We start from the raw sequence: 17585 nt of genomic DNA on the forward strand, positions 1-17585 counted from the left end.
CCGTCTGTTTGTGCAGACTGTATGTGCGTTGTTTTTTTTTTACAGAAACCGTGAGACATGTAGCATGTAGTGTTTGCGGGCACTGGGACGTGGGCACAATCACTACATTTGGTGCACAACCGACATGAGTCGATTTTATTTGTGCGGGCCGTGTGTGGCGGGCCGTGTCTGTGTGCAGGAATGGGCACTGGGCAGTGGGCATTTTTACTACACTCATAACACCATCGGCCGTGGCCGGAACACCAGAAAATACACTCTTTTTGTGATTTATCTGGGTCGCCGTAAAAACGGCGTTTGTGTGCAGGCAAGCGGGCTGTGCAGCCGACTTGTTTACTGCAGAATACACTGGAACAGTCGCATTTACTGGAACTGAACGAGCGAGAAGTTGCCATATACCCCTTTTCCACCAAGGCAGAGCTGGTGCTGGTTCGGAGCCAGAGCCTAGTTTCAAATCGGTTCTTTGTTTTTCCACCGCCAAAGCACCAGCTCCGAACCAGTAAAACTGGTTCTTAAGTAGCACCAAATCATTGCAGGGTCTAGAACGGAGCCAAGAAAGAACCGCTTGCGTCAGAGGCTGGGGGCGGGGTTACCGTGGCCAACAAGACTGAAGAGAAACTTGTGACCGCCATTTTTAAATAGCAGCTAGTCGAGCTAATAGCGGCTCGATTATAATATCCGTCTATGTAAGTTACGGCGAGCTGCACGAACGCGTTGGATTCGCCGTGTTTGGATGCCGATTTATTTTCGCAAACCCATGAGCATCCATAGTAACGCAACGTCTATTATTGTTGATGCCTTGTTCGAGATGCATCGGAGCAGCGTGGACCGATCAGAGCTGCGGGAGTGTTTGGAGATCATACGACTCCTTGTGCTTTTTGATCGCTTTCGCAGTGCTTTGATTTCATGTGCTGATCGTTCTGCGAGAAGCCGATGCATCTCGAACAAGTCTGGTGTGTTTGTGTTTGGCGCTGCCGGACTAGCGTTGCTGGGCAACATGATACGTATGCAGTGACGTAAGATATAGCTCTGTTGTGGCTCTCTGGCCGGTGGAAACGCAAACCGGTTCGTCAGTCGAACCAACTCCGAACTGGCAATAGCTCTAGCTCTGAACCAGCACCCGGTTCTTGTTGGTGGAAAAGGGGTAATAGAAACAGAGAGCGTCAACATGCTGGCGTTTGTTTGCAGGCGTGCGTGTATTACAATAGGCTCGTCCACTGCAATATTGACATTTCCAGAGAAATGTGTGAGAATGGAGGTAGGTCCAGCCGCAGCTGGACAAGGAACACTCTCTTTTCTCCTTTCGCCAGTGACGCATGGAAACCATAGAAACGGTGCTTGGGTGCAGGCGAGCGGGTTGTACAATGCGCTCGTTGGCTGCAAAAATACACATCTGCAGTCGCCTTTTCAGGGAACTGACAGAGCGAGCATTGACGGCATAATTTCATCTGCCGGTAGACCCGGGATCGAACACGGGTCTCTCGCGCGAAAACCTGAGAATCTGCCACTGGGCCACAGGGGAAGACACATAGATATTTAGTTAGCGCGAGTATTATCAGAGAGCGTCAACATGCTGGCGTTTGTTTGCAGGCGTGTGTGCATTACAACAGGCTCGCTCACTGCAGTATTGTCATTTCCAGTCGCCTGAACTTCAGAGGGGAATGAGAAATGTGTAAGAAATAGAATTCGGCCCGGCCGCAGCGGGACATAAACACTCTTTTCTCCTTTCGCCAGTGACGCACGGGAACCATAGAAACGGTGTTTGGGCGCAGGCGAGCGGGTTGTACAACGCGCTCGTTGGCTGCAAAATGCACATCTGCAGTCGCCTTTCAGGGAACTGACAGAGCGAAGCATTGGAGGCATAATTTATCTGCCGTTAGACCGGGATTCGAACACCGGTCTCTCGTGCGAAAAACCAAAGATTCCGCCACTGAGCCACAGGGGGGAACACAAAGGCTTTCAGATGCACGAGCATATAAGATGTTTTCTTCGGCGTTTGCTTGCAGGCGCTGCAATATTTATATTTCCAGTCGCCTGATCAGGGAACTGAGAAATGTGTGAGAAAATTCAGGTCAGTCCAGCCTCGGCGGGACTATAAACACTCTTTTCTTCTTTCGCCGGTGAGTGACGCGTGGATGGGGCGCAGGGGCAGGGTAGCTTTCTTGTACGTAAAGAAAAAACTAACCCCGACCGTCCGCTTCCAGCCTCCCCTGTGAACGGCGCAGTTTGCGTGGCTCGAACAGAGGGAGAGAGAAAGCTAGCCCCGTGACCGTCCGCTCCTGACATCCCCTGTGAACGGCGCGGTTTGCGCGGCTCGAAGCAGGTATCATTCTCCAAGCAGGCAAGGCAAGCGGGCGCACCGGCGAGCTTTGCGGGTTGGGGGGGGGGGGGGGGCATGGTGAGTCCGCAGAGTCACCATAGGCAGTAACTAGCTCGCAGTGAGGGCAGTCGCCGTCAGTGAGCGCGAGAGCTGCGTGTCCTCAGGAAAGGGGCGTCTTGAAAAAGACGGCCGGCTCTTTTAGTGCAATGAGAGTGTGTGTCGCACACATACACAAAACACAGTAGCAGAGAAAAGGATATGTACGCCGGAAAGCGTGAGCATGAACGGCGACTGAAGGCGGCAAGTTGTCGACCGGCAGCTTCAGATGCAGAACTAATCCCGCTGAGTGGTTGAATCAGACGGCGCGGCTTCCTCTCAGGATCCAGCGATGCGTAGGCTCGCTGAAGAGATGAAAAACTGACCAAACCAGCCTCTCTGGGCCGTATTTATAGCCCTAGCCCCACCCGCTTTCGGCGGGACATGACGTAATGGGCGCGAAGCACCCTCATTGGTTATGACGTCATGAGGGGCCTCTATCGATAGGCTGGTGCAGTTGCCGCAGAGCAGCCAATGGGCACGCGAGCTGTCTCGCCCATGTCTGCATGCTGCTGCAATGCGTTTTACATTATTGCGGGAAACTATCTTTCCATATTGTGACAATTCCTGCACAATCATCTCATCTTTCACAAACGGAGTGACATTTGAAATCATTATTTTCTTGGCGGGAGTGCTCAGAGGAAACACCGGCGTGAGTGAACCTTTGATTACAACACCATTTTGCACTATTTCATTCGCCTTCTCAATAGTGCTAAAGAAAAGCACAAACGCATTATTCATTCGCGAAGCGGACACAATGTTTTCATGACCCACAACGTCTCCTACAGCCAAACAAACATCTTCCACTTTAGCGTTTGAATCAATTTTTACTCCATGCCGCCGAGTTAAATTTTCAAAAGCCATTGTGTTTGGAGTCGCCATGCTTCCAGCAAAAATGCAGACTATCCTCACAAAAACCAAGAAAAACACAAACAAAACACAAATACAAACAAAACACTTTCAAGAAAAAAGGAAAAAGTTTGGAAAAAAGCACTCTCACCGGCCACAGTCGGCAACCACTCACATCCACACTCACCACGCTCCGCCCACTCACTCCCAGCATGCACGAGAGAGAGAGAGAGAGAGAGAGAGAGAGAGAGAGAGAGAGAGAGAGAGAGAGAGAGAGAGAGAGAGAGAGAGAGAGAGAGTGAGTGAGTGAGTGTGTGTGTGTGTGTGTGTGTGTGTGTTGCGCTCTATCTGTCCTTATCTGTATATGTGCATCAACACTGAAATAACAATAACCAATTTTATATGATATTATTCTTAGCAGTAGTAGTATATGTTTTCACATGAAATCAATAACATAAAATATTAAACCTGTCTGGGAATTTTTTAAAGAATGAATCCTTAAGATGAGAACAAAAGAACACAGAAGTCAGGGCTAGGTGCAGAAACAACTGGCAGAAGCGGTGTGGATTTCTGCAACTACCGATGTTTGGACCAGCAATGGAGGTAGTGGAGAACCAAACATCAGCTTTACAGAGCATTTCCCCTCTCCAGATTGGGAATTTAAGCCCTCCTGCCTCTAAGCTGTGTTTCCCCCAGAGGACCACACAGCTGACAACATCTTAGATTTATCTGTAAACATACTGCAGGACTGAAGAATCATGAAAAAGAGTTTGTCTAGCATCACAACAGACCATGCAACCAACCGACCGTGTTACCCTGTACTCTTGGCTGTTTTGGCCATAACTTAAATCTAGCTATAGCCAAAGTGCTCAAAATTCAAAGCGTTGACTCAGCTGTAAGAGTATGCAGGCATGATATACAGGGAAGCTCTCGCAGCTGGAAAAGAAAGAGAGAATTTAAGAAAAATCAGGCAATCCTGAACATTCCTGAAAAATCACTCATTCATCATGTCGTGACGAGATGGGGGTCCACTTTCGAAATGATTGAGAGATTTCTGGAACAGCAGTGCAGTGCTCGCAGCAGACAGAAGCTCATGGCATATAATGCCAAAAGACAGTGATGTGCACATTTTGGAGACGGTCTGTGAACTTCTGGGGCCTCTAAATGACTTCTTCTGAAACACAGACCACCCTGTTATCTTTGAAGCCTGTTATGGAGCGCCTCACTGCCATACTGAATGAAAAGGAGGAGGATGATGCCCTTACAAAAGAAATGAAAAAGGTAATGATGGATGATCTGCACCACCAATACTCCTCTGAGAAAGTCAATAAGGTGATTGACATTGCTTGCTTCATTGATCGCCGTTTCAAGGGCAACTTTTCTCAAAACCATTATCTATGCTAATGTTAGTCTTTCTGTTTATTCCGAGATTTACTGTAGTCAGCCGGATCTGGGCCCTGATCCTCAACAAACTCATCTCCATACCGCCGTGATAACTCCGATCTTCAACCAGATGGAACTGGATAAATATTCTGAATGTTCTGATCCAATCTGACTTCTGACCTGTAATGCTGCCTGAATCATAATCATTCACTGTTCGCTCGTTGGCCATAGGAGAACTGAGCGACTGAGCCTGGGTTCTCCCAAGGTTTTTCTCTCCATTCTGTCACTGATGGAGTTTTGGTTCCTTGCCACTGTCGCCTTTGGCTTTTGTCTTGCTTAGTTGGGGACACTTAATATTCAACAATATTATTGATCTGACAGCATTGACACCATTATATGAGAACTGAACTGAGCTGGATGATGACATCACTGTTTTCTCCAGAGCGGCTATATATATATATATATATATATATATATATATATATATATATATTTAAAACCAAATTAATAACTTTTTTACAACAAAAATGAACCATCACTGAACTTACTTAAGCTGGACCATGACGCTATTTTCTTCTAGATCTAGAACTGTGTTGCATTATTTTACTGTTATCACTGTAAAGCTGCTTTAATACAATCTGTATTGTAAAAAGTGCTATATAAATAAAGGTGACTTGACTTGACCATCAGGTTCACTGTAGAGGAAGCTGTGAATATGGCGGAAATGACATCACTGCCGCCGCAGGAATTACCTGCTGATCAAGAGCAAGGAAGCAGCACTGTCCCTTCTACTGCTGCAAAGGCGGCAAATATTCGCCTTGCTTGCTGAAAAATAAAATAAAAAAATCAGCAAAACAACAAAGGGTCAAAGAAGGAGAATTTGCGCCTATCCTTTGGCTGAGACGTTAAAGGTGCATTAAGCAAGATTCTGAGTTTTTGCAGAACTATGCCACCTCTGGCGGCAAGTGAAACTGCAGCCAGAGATGTGCACGCTCATGGACCACACGCACACGCACGCTTGCACGAGCACGAGCTGTTCATAACCAAAGGAGCATCAGCCGCAAATCTTTTGTTTACAATCATAATGTCTTCAGAGGTAATAAAGTTATAAATCTGCAAGTAATTTTAAATATGTGAAAGGAAAGGCAATTGAGTAAATTAGTAGTAGTAAGAAAGTAGTAGACTTTAAGAAACTTCGTTTTTTATTTCCATCTATCTCCATGTTGAACTGTGTTATGTGTTTACTGTATCCACTTATGATTGTATTATTATGGAAACACGTTCATGAACAATATAAGTTGTTACTTTGTAAAAGCTCAAAGCACAGTCGGTCAAAAAAGTACACTCAATTGTCTCAAGGTAATAAACAATTAAATGGCACTATGACGTTACCATAAAAGCCAAACAGGCTAATCCGCCGAAGATTTGCGGGGGTTTAGCCTGTTTTATTGATCTGCTAAGTAGCATATTCCAATAGCAATACATCCTAATTAAGCAGTAATTTGCTCAAAATTTGTGTCTAATTATCTAACTTATATATCAGCATTTTATATCACACTCAAGATATTTGAACTGTTTTAATCGAATAGCAAATCATTAAACTACATGTAGTGCAGATTTATTTAGTAGATTTATTTAGTAGATAAAAAAGCCAACTGAGCATCCCGTTTGAGCCCTAGAGCAGACCGGAGATCTCTCCATTTATTGAAAGCCTTCCCTGGGTGCTTCTCATTTCTTATTTGTGCATCCTCGTTTCCTTTCCTCGCGTCTCAGCTCCGCCCCCTGTAGGATGCGAGGGAAGGCTGCAAGGAAAAGACGCGAGGACGGAGGGATTGAATGTAACTTTTTTATACATTGGAATACTTGATCACTCAAGCGTCACATCATCGCGTCATCAGCAGCGCTCAATGGATCTGCCCTTATGTTGTTGAAGTTTGTTTATTTAAGAAATTCATAATAAATAATAATAAAGCAATATACCCTGTTGAAATATGTGAGGTGTGTGGTTTATATAAACTGCAAAAGTAAAGTATAAATCAAAATGATTGTGACCGATGTGAAGGGGGAGGAGAATTTAGACGTGCGTCACGTTTAAGTCGATAAAACTCTTCCGCATAGGATACACCTGTGTATCCTCGCTCGTGACTCCTCAGGAAGCCTCCTAACTCCTCGATCCTCGACTCCTCGCGGTACAATTAGAGAATTGAGATGTCCTTCAAGATGGCTGTGCTCGATCGGTTTCCGGGTCATAGGATGGAGGACGGAGGAGAGAGGAGACGAGGAGGGATATTGAGAAGCACCCCCTATGTTTACTCTCGTCTTATTCCGACGCCTGTCTGAGTCCAATTTTGCCCTTTTGGTTGCACTAGAGACAAGTTTTCTTTTTTTTTATCTTGCGTGGAGTTTGCGTTGGTGTTTGAAATGAACTACAAGCAGGTCTCTTACAATCCATCTTCTACGGAGAATGCCGGCGAATACACAAACCTGCCAGACATACTGTAGCTATGTGAGCGTGCCATGAACGCGCATGACGTCACACCCAGTCTAAAATTCCAGCCCGAATCCCTCTTATTTATTTGACTTTACAGGATTATAGAGACAATCTCAGTGATCAGAGAAGGGCTCATTCAGCCCATCAGGCAATTGTTTAAGCATGTATGGGTTAGAAAACGGGTATTTTTAACATGAAAAGTTGCTTAATGCACCTTTAAACCGAGGTCCTGACTCTCTGCGGTCACAAAAAAATCCCAGGGTAGGGGAAAGAGTAGGGGTTTAACCCCGGCATCCTGGCCAAATCTGCCCATTGGCCTCTGTCCATCATGGCCTCCTAATCATCCCCATACTGATTGGCTTCATCACGGTCTCCTCTCCACCAGTAAGCTGGTGTGTGTGTGGTGGGCGTTCTGGAGCAATATGGCTGCCGTCGCATCATCCAGGTGGAGCTGGACATCGGTGGTGGTTGAGGAGATTCCCCCCTTCTATGTAAAGCGCTTTGAGTGCAGAGAAAAGCGCTATATAAATGTAATGAATTATTATTATTATTATTATTATTACAGTTTTTTCCGATTGCTAAACGACAGTGAGCACAACTGGAGCAACATGTGCAAAACTCTAACTACAGTCTGCACTACCAACAGTCACCTGAGCTAAACAGTTCACATCACCTGCAAAACTCACTCCAAGCAACACAACTCTTAACACATGGCTCAAAACAGGCTCAGTGCAGCCAAACACTACACACAACCCTCACTGAGATAACACACACTGTCACTCAGAACACACTGAGAGGAAACACACTACACACAACCCTCACTGAGATAACACACACTGTCACTCAGAACACTACACACAACCCTCACTGAGATAACACACACTGTCACTCAGAACACACTGAGAGGAAAAACACTAGCATCAAACACCAATACAGAAAATACAAACTTTTCATCTTTACAGTTTGAACAATTCCAGTGACTTCATACAAAGTAATATTTTCTTCAAAGAAAAGAGTGACATTCTTTCACATGATTTATTTACATTTTTTGAACATAATTCTTTAAGGTAAATGAAAATTAGCAGTTTGCTTCAATAGTCTGTAGTAATTTACGGAATTACAGTAATGAGAAAAAAAAGGTAGAAACTAAAAGTACATACTGTAATTCGAACAAATAATTGAGGGGCTAATCCTGCCTCTCTCTAGCATCAGGCCACAGGTTTACATCAACATCACATCTAATGTTCTCTCTTGCCATGCACCTGTGGAAGAACCTTCTGGAGTGCCTTATCCATCCCTGGCAGTCCTCTGGACTCGTGTCCTCACATCCGGCACGCATCCGTCCTCTCCCTGCCACCCTTCTCCCTCCACCAACCCGTCTTCCTTGTTCCATTTCCAAAATTAGTCTTTCTGAGCTCTACCTATATGTGTATATATATATATAGGTAGAGCTCAGAAATATATACACACACCTATATGCGTGTGTTTACACTAACAAGTCTAAAACAAGACCCCTGCTTAGCCTTTCAGCTGAAATTGCAGTCAGCAGTGTTTGAAAGGCACAAGGCTGAAATCTATTCTGTTTTGAATGTGTGGTTCACAGTTTTGACAGCAGTGTGTTAGCATTTGAACAAAGTGCTGTAAATCCACAGTGTTGTGCAGGTTGTGGTTAAAGTCATGGGATAAGTGTGTAGAGTTTTGAAAACTGTGTTCAAGCAATGAAAAACGAACTAGAGTTTGGTCCACATGAACTGCTGCTGTGCAGACTGTAGTTAGAGTTTTGCACATGTGACTCCAGTTGTGCCCACTGTCGTTTAGCAATCGAAAAATGCTCATGTTCAAGAGTTAACTCTCCTTGGCAAATTAGCAAGATCATTTCTCTGGATCCCAGCAACCAGTGTGCCCTCAGAGAGGGTGTTGAGATCTAGTGGGCACATCCTCGTACCTCACCGCTCCAAACGTAATCCAGGAAACGTGAACATGCTCACATATTACGGCAACATAACTTGAACTGAAAGAAAAACTGTGTAGAAAGTGAGCATGTCTCCAAAAACCTTATTGAGGCAGGGCCATTGCTAGTGGGGTGAAAGTTGGTGACCCCACTGCCCAGGGGCCCACTAAATCAAGAAGTATGCTACATATTCCCCTACTCTTATATGAATCATTATAGTGTATATTACAGTGTCAGCTTGTATACCTGAGAGTTTAATGAAAACCACAAAAACATGCAATTTAGTTAAATATGTTTTGCAAATCTCTCTCTCTCCCCTCCATAAAAATGGTTTAGTCCAATTATTAATTATTCCAGCTCAATTAGCGACAAACGGCAGAGGGACCCAATAAAATCTCTTGTCCTGCCCCAGCTAGTGTTGTTGCTTCTTTTGTTTCTGTGAAAAATTACTTTCAGAGTCTTGAGATTTTGATGCCATGCGATGACTTTATTACAAAGCCGAGTTGGTCTGTAGAGCAACTCCAGTTTGTTGTCTCTGACAGCCTTAAATACAGTTTTCCATATTATCCAATCAAGGTAGAGTTAATGCATTTCCTATATACTGTTATTGTGGATCTTATACTATACCAAGCAACACAAGAGATCCCAGTTCATCACATGTTTTCTCATATGATGGTAGCACAAATATTCTTCAGATTATCATATATGAGCATAGGATCATGGCATGGCAGACTATTATATGATTGAGCACAAGATCGTCACATGCTTCTCTCTATGGCTACTCATCATATAGGAGCACACACACACACACACACACACACACACACACACACACACACACACACACACACACACACACACACACACACACACACACACACACACACACACACACACAGTTGGCTATATCTAATGGCAGTGTGAGATGTCGGATATTATAATTGTATCTAATGGCAGAGTAAAAATGGCTATTTTATACTTAAATCATTTATAATTGGATTACTAAAAATCTTTGTAGTAAAATAGCTCTAAAGAAGTATTAATAATCAATCATAACTTGTTATAATTGATCATAAATATTAGGATCAGTTAATAGAATGAATAGAATATTACAATCAATTAACCTCTTTGTCACATGAACACTCAGTGTTAATCGTTTATTAACTCTTAGAAATGTACATTTCCGGGGTATGGGAAATCTGCATGATTAGGGAGTCCAGTATATAATGAGCTTGAAACATGGACAACTTTACATGTGACATGAACAAGACTTTAACTAGTCTAAACACTTAAACTACTCTAACATACACATACATGCATACAGTTTACCAAGGGAAAAAGAGCTGAAGCAGAATACAGGAAAGCAAGAAGTTATAGCATTGTTTGAAATTCAGCAGATCAACAGCCTTGAGCAAACCATCAGTTTAGTTCTAACACACCCATCTTTAAAGGGGTAAGGAGACTTAATGTATCAAATAATGAGACTTAGTTTGATACTTGCATGTCTCGCCCATTTGAATTAAACTGTCCTGATACAATCTGTTGAGGCTCCAGTTGATCTTTGCTGATGTGGTCTTGATGAGAGAGAACCAGTGGGAGTCAGAGTATCTTTGGTGAATGGAAAGACAAGGCCGCAGCCTGGCACATGCTTGGGGGTCCTTAGAAACTTAGTGTAGCATCTTCTTCACATCAGCATTTCAGAAATGAACTAAGAGATGTGATCTTGTGATCAGTGATTTTTAAAGCGTGAAGATGTCACACCTCTGGAGGTGTCTGAGCCAATAAGAAGTTGTTCCCTTTGGGGGGAATTTCTTTATGACCTTTTGTTCATGCAATTTGATTGGGTGTTTAACAAAAGAATCTTCAAGATTCTTATAATACTAATGCATCACAAAGTTAGCAAAATTTAATGTAAATTAACAAATGGGGGGGCGAAGATTGGAGTTTATAGAGACTAAACATGCTACACATGATTTTGGTTAACTTAAAGCTGCAGTCTGCAGTTTTCCCTCTTTGTCGCCGTCTCTGTTCGAAATCTGCAATTGCAGTTATTCGCGGAATTATGAACTTTATGTGCGTTGTGCCTCGGCATGGCACAGCGCGTATGAATCCAATGTTTTGTGGAGAATATGCGGCTGTCAATCACCGAGCCGTTTGGATACTGGCATTCGGAATCACAGATTCTACTTTTTGGAAGTATAAGAATTTTCACCGGAAAATGCCGTCTGAACAAGTAAGTATCATCCACTTTTGTTCTGACCAACTCAGGGGAAAAAAGCATTGCAGTAAATCGCGCCGATTAAATCTAATGATTGCTTATCATATCACGTCAAGCCATGCAAATTATACTTTGTTCTCAAATTGTTAATATTAACAACATCAGCACTGCGTGACTACATTTAACGCTATTCCAATATTATCCTTGTTTTTGTACGGGCCCGACTGCAGTCTCTTTTTTTCTCTGAAGTCTTTCGCGTTTTACAACGGGTGAATCTCCAGTTGTCACTGGTGATTGTCGTTTGAACCTTTCTGGATCCGCCATCAAATTGATAAGTTTAATTATATCAAGTGCTGTGAGAAAAGGCTATAAATCTCCTCCTCCAGCATCCTCACACGCAATATAGCCTACTAGCCGAGACTCCTTCTTTATGTGTACAGATGTGACGTAATGACACAAAGACATGCTCGAATTTCCCGCGGAAATCCACCAGTACCACGGGAATTAAAAACATTATTACAAGCTTACCGTTTTGAAACGAGCTACGGCAAGCAGATAGTTTTGAACATTGGCTGGTTATGTACTTGTTCAAAAAATTATTTTGGATAATTTTTAACCCAAAAAAGCTATGGACTGCAGCTTTAACTATTAGTGGTGTCAACAATAATCGATTCGGCGATGCATCGCAATGCGGGGCATGCACGATTCTGCATCGATGCGGCAAGGTGCCATAATCGATTATGTCACTGTTTTAGGGGTGTAACGGTACGCGTATTCGTTTTAAACCGTTCGGTACAATGCACGAATTTTCAAACCGAACGGTTATTTCAAATGTAAGCGCGTCGCGAGCGCGCTCATAATGTAGACTCTGGCGCGACCACAACATCAAATGGCAAACACAATGTAAGCGGAACGAAACTGAGCTACTCATGACGGACTGTTTATCAGTTTGGACCAAAGCAGCGCGAGCCGATCTTATACTACACAGCGCTAAGAGATCCAGTGAGGAAAGCATTTGAACTCGCCACTTAAGTAATAATATCGCTGCGAGATCTAGTGAGAAACATTCACATTTCTCCGTTATTAACGGATCAAACAGCGCTGACGTGGAAACCAGGAAGAAACATTGTGACATGAATGAACTATCCGGTGTCCACAGATCTGCAATATTCACCATGGATTTACTGTAGTAACACTAACTGCAACTTTGGAAGTTTGGCAGGAATAGTAGGCTATAATGCTTTCAAGTAACGGTATGTCGGATTTATTTCGACATTATGAATAACATTGCTGCCCTCAAATGTTAATCTGAACTAAAATAAACATTTGTTTATAAGCACAAAATATTACATTACATTTTTTCCAAGGAGCTGTTTTGTTTTATATGCTCCTAAGAAGAGTCAATTATAGCTCCATGATTGCTCAAAGTAAAAAATATCATACTTTATGATGTTAGTTTTAATAAATAAAATAATAAAAAATAAATAAATAAAAAAAATCAAGGAAATTTCTCTGGCATTTCTTTCTTTTTGCTGTATCGAAAACGTACCGAACCGTGACACAAGTGTATTGTATTGAACCGAACCGTGAATTTTGTGAACCGTTACACCCCTACACTGTTTATTTTCTGGCCTCGAGTTGAACAATAAAGTTGACAGAGAAACATTTCTCATTCAAAGCACTGAAAGCAGTGATTTATGTTTTCTTTTTCAGGTTTGAAGATGCCATATCCAATACCCTGTACCATTCAATTTAATTTTATTTAATGACATTTATATCAAAGATACAGGAGAGTGATAATACACACATAGCAGCCAATAAAATCTGTTGTTCAATATCTGACTGCTTGTATTGCCTCATGATTGATGAACAATTTGCCTTGTTGTGTGCAGTAGAATTTTGATGCATCGCAATGCATCGTAGAATCGAATTGTATCGAATCGTTACCTGGTGAATCGTAATCGAATCGAATTGTGAGGGCAGTGCCAATGCACACCCCTATTAACTATAGTATGCAAGTCTGAAACATTAATCCAAAAGAGCTGAATGAATACATAGGCCAAACCACATAAAAAGAAAATCATGAGATAGGAAAATTAGACACGTTTATACATTTCATTCCTTTTAGGGTCGTAAAAAGTCTTATCAGTCTTAATGTGTCTTGCAATCTCTACTAATGAGCTGATGAGCTGAATCAGATGTGTTAGATGAGGGAGACACACAAAATGTGCAGTGGTGGGGGTCCACACGCACCCACTGACCTTTTCCAAATCTTTTCCAAGTCCCACTTGATTTCAAACTGAACACAGCACTTTTTCCAAATGCTATACAGAAGAGATGTCTAGTGTGAAGACACCCTTGAAGGATGAACGATACTGCTTTTCGATCCGATGCTTTCAAGGCAAGTATTGTCAATACCAAAAACAATACCAATACTTCTAAACTTAACTGATCTTAAGTTTAGAAGTATTGTTAGAAGTATTTAGAAATCATAATTTCTAAAGATATTAATTACACCCACTTAACATTCTATTTGTAAGTCATGTTTTTAAGATTCAATAAGCAGTTACTGCAAATTATTAGTTTGTATTTTCATGTACACTATAAGAAAAAAATTCACCTTTAAGCCGGGCTCAGACTACAGGAGTTTTTCAATCTTAACCGATTGTGAAATCTTTTGTGAAAACGATTGCTGCATCACGCACATAAGGAGAATCTTCACAGATTTTCTTCTTTCAAATCTCAAACCTGCACACACTACCAGATTAAAAAATTGTGGCGCATCACACACTTCAAATATTCTTAAGATTATCGTGCCAGATTTAACATCACACGGGATCTCAAGTGGATGCAAACAAAATGGATACTGTGTCGTGGCAACTTGCTGTAGACATGTGAGGAGACATTATAAAGGCAGTTGTGTTGTTCCCACATTTCGACTAGCTGTTCCTGGTTTTATCCGTTGTCTACCGGACTTGTACAGCTGCTTGTTGTGTGCGGTCACCATTTCAAAAGTTCCTTCACTTCCGTCTCCTTGTAGACTTGTCTCTCATTGGCTATTGTGGAAGTACTGAAGTAATCATAGTCGCAATCATCCTGATTAAAAATCCTAAATATCAAACATGTTTGATATTGTCGGGACGGCCTTGATGCGTCCGTGAGCAGATCGGGAGGTTTAAGATTTGAGCAGAAAAAATGCCTCACATTACCAGATAATCTGGCCTGCACATCAGAACCGACCGATGCTCTGGACGCGATTTATTTCTCTGAATGTCGGGAGGGGTAAATCGGGTATAAATTGGCCTTAAACTCCTGTAGTCTGAGCCTGGCTTTAGCTTCTCACTGGGGCAGTAACCTTGTAACATGTGCATGTTAGTATTATAAGATACAAGTACACCTTTAATTAAAAATAATCATGGTGTTACTTCAAATACTAGTCAAACAATGGTTACTGTAGTAAAACTGTAGTTAATTTTTGTAACGGACTGCCAATGAAAGTGAGTTTCCATTTGTTTATTGTGAAATAACTAAATGTACTGGCCATCTGTCCGGGTTGTTTCCCTGCCCTCGGCCTGAGATGCTGGGATAGGCTCCAGCATCCCTACGACCCTTCAGAGGACAAGCGGTTTGGAGAATGGCTGGATCGAAGAGGGTATGGTGCCAATGGTTTCTTATGATCTACTTATGCTTGTGATGCCTTTTGGGAAATGCATCTCTGTTTGGATAAGTGCTGTAGGTGAATCATCAGATGAACAGGAGACATGGCTCTATCCCACACTATTATTCGCCTAGTCATATTTTACACTTCAAAGCTTTTTTTATGCATTAAATTATGTGCTAAATAAACAAAATGACTGGTTAAATACGAAATATCCCACTTAAAGTCCCCCTGTAGTCAATAATTGTATCCCTTAAAACTCATATTTGATCACAAAAATGACATATTAAACGTTTTTTTCCTGTGAAAAAAAAAACGTTCACTTAAAATAGCTTGAATGTAATTCGACACCCTTGCCTCATTTAGTATATGCAGTTCAATGAATATGCAAATTAGCCCCGCCTCCACTCAGAGATCCACTCTGGGATTTTCACCACAGGGGGGACTTTAACACTTAAATATCTCAACAAAGACTCCAGTGATCCACATTATTTTTAGCACACCATATTTATATGTAAGTGAACACATGGCGTTTGAGAGCGGCATCAGCGGCCAACCTTTTCAGCAAATAAACAGGTCAAGTTGTGAGATGACAAGGTAATACTCTTCAATCCTTTTTACACACTACTTGCTGTTACTTTATTTGTCATTTTGTCACTATTCACTACTCTAACTCTCAAACAAAATGTTAAATTCAGATGAAAAAGTGTTACAAAATAACAATAGCAATCGATAAATTAACTGAAAAGTCAATAAATCAACCGAGCAATTATCAAGACGAGATAAAAAGAAAGAGTTTAGAATTTATTACTAATCCATTATCAGACTGCTAATTACAATTAATCTCTTAGCATATTTAATTTCAAGACAACAAAGTGTGGCATTGCTCCACTGAACCAGGATCACCACACAGAAACCAAATGTAAAAAAACAAACAAACACAGTAGCGAATGAGGACAAACACTTTATTTTGCTGACAATATCAGAGTATGTGTGCACCGTCATAGTGCTGCCGCCGATAGAAAGAATCTTTCTTCACTGGCTTTGATTGAAGCTGAAGCCGCAGTCTGTGAGATCAAACATGGCTGTCTTGCAGATTAAAGGCACACGTTACGTTTTGTGATTTATGTTCGTGTCATTGCTCTGATGTTAAGAGCTTGTGTGGGGAAACAAAACAAGACATTTTCAAGGACGCTTTCTGACCCGAGTCTAAACCAAACATCAGAGGAACCTTTGAAGTAAATATTCAACAGTATCCACTGTGTTCCCAGGCCATCCCAGGATGTTTCTTTAGTAAGACAGATTATTATTTTATCTACAGTAAAAGTAGTTTTAAGCACTATTACTGTTGGGCTCTATTAAGTACAGTGGTCTTCTTTTGTGCTTTGAGCGAAGATCAAAAAGCAGTAAAATAATAAAAGATCAATAATTCCTTTAGTTTGTGGGGAGAAAAGGTGTGTTGTTGAGCATCGCTGTGTGATTTGTGAACCACTTTAGCTTAAGAACCTACAGAAGGCTGTTTACCTCCGATACCTCTGCGCTGGAACTACCAGATGATCCAGTGGTTTATTTCCATCAATCCATCAGACGTTCAGCAGCGCACTGTCTGAAAAACTGGGTCATATATTTGGAGATGTGGTCTGGCAAGTTTCCCATCCTCCACATCTCCTTCAGTGAGATAAAGCGTATTTAGATGAAGCCAGGTAAACGAATTTGGCTTGCCGTCCATGATGGATAGCTTGAGCACTCGAAAAGATATCAAACCTATTTTCTTTTTCTGTCCTATTTTAATGCAATCTCAAATAAAAAGTATAGGTAATATTTCATCGGAATGGACTTGTTTCACATCTGAAATTGCTTTTATTTTTGGCAGACCAAGCCCTCTTATTTTTAACCATCTATCACATAGAGACCACTTTTCACAATCCAATAAATTCCCAGTGAGTGAGATCAAGTCTACAATTTTCTCGTTGAATATCCTATTTTGTTTTATAAAATATATTAGAATATGGAAGTGTGCTGTGAACAGCGTTTCACATTGACTTTAAGCAGGCAATGGGTAGTGGCAGTTTGTGAGAACTTTTCAGAGATGCTGATAGGTAAACAAACATTGATCAAACTAATATAAGATTGCAGCAGGTTTTTGTGTATCTGCTGATAATCAGTGTTATCTAGGTTTCCAAATATACATACTCATTTTCTTCTATAGTTACTGATTAAGTTTGTCACTTATCTAGTTTGGTTCATCGTTATCTCTGTGTATTTACACTTTTCAGTTTCCTCGGTTAGGTGTCGGTTGTTGTCCTGGTGTGTATACACAGCTGTTGTGGATTTTGGTCTGTATGACTTTTCTTGAATTATCTTTCATGAAGCTGGACTTAGATCCTCGTTTCAACTCTCCTTGCCAGCCTGAATGTTACAGCCCCACTTCATCTAATATCCAATCTGATGAAACTTACATTTATCTTCAAAACACAAATTAAGATATAAAAAATTAAATTTGAAGATTAAAATGTTTAAGCTTCATAAAGTTCATAAAGACATCCTAAAAGACTGGATTGAATCACTCATTTCATATAGATTTTTATCATGTAAACCATATTAATCAAGCATTTTAATCGG

General features: G+C 41.5%; 3 protein-coding genes and 1 long non-coding RNA gene across 5 annotated transcripts in view; 2 read left to right on the top strand and 2 right to left on the bottom strand.

Moving 5' to 3' along the window:
• The window catches only part of LOC309501938 (dynein regulatory complex subunit 7-like), a 143227-nt gene that overhangs the window by 66380 nt on the left and 59262 nt on the right, over window positions 1-17585 (bottom strand). The window lies entirely within an intron of this gene.
• LOC309502032 (ribonuclease inhibitor-like) overlaps window positions 1-17585 on the top strand; it is a 116664-nt gene that overhangs the window by 33343 nt on the left and 65736 nt on the right. The gene's annotated exons all lie outside the window — the stretch shown is intronic.
• Window positions 1-17585, bottom strand: part of LOC309501979 (histamine H3 receptor-like) — a 48479-nt gene that overhangs the window by 8673 nt on the left and 22221 nt on the right. The window lies entirely within an intron of this gene.
• Window positions 5551-6275, top strand: LOC309502074. The gene is made up of 2 exons (XR_014207125.1): window positions 5551-5798; window positions 5836-6275. It is a non-coding gene; the product is annotated as an uncharacterized lncRNA (long non-coding RNA).

This window comes from Leuciscus leuciscus (assembly GCF_965113295.1).
Source record: "Leuciscus leuciscus genome assembly, chromosome: 6".
In the NCBI taxonomy this organism is placed as follows: Eukaryota; Metazoa; Chordata; class Actinopteri; order Cypriniformes; family Leuciscidae; genus Leuciscus; species Leuciscus leuciscus.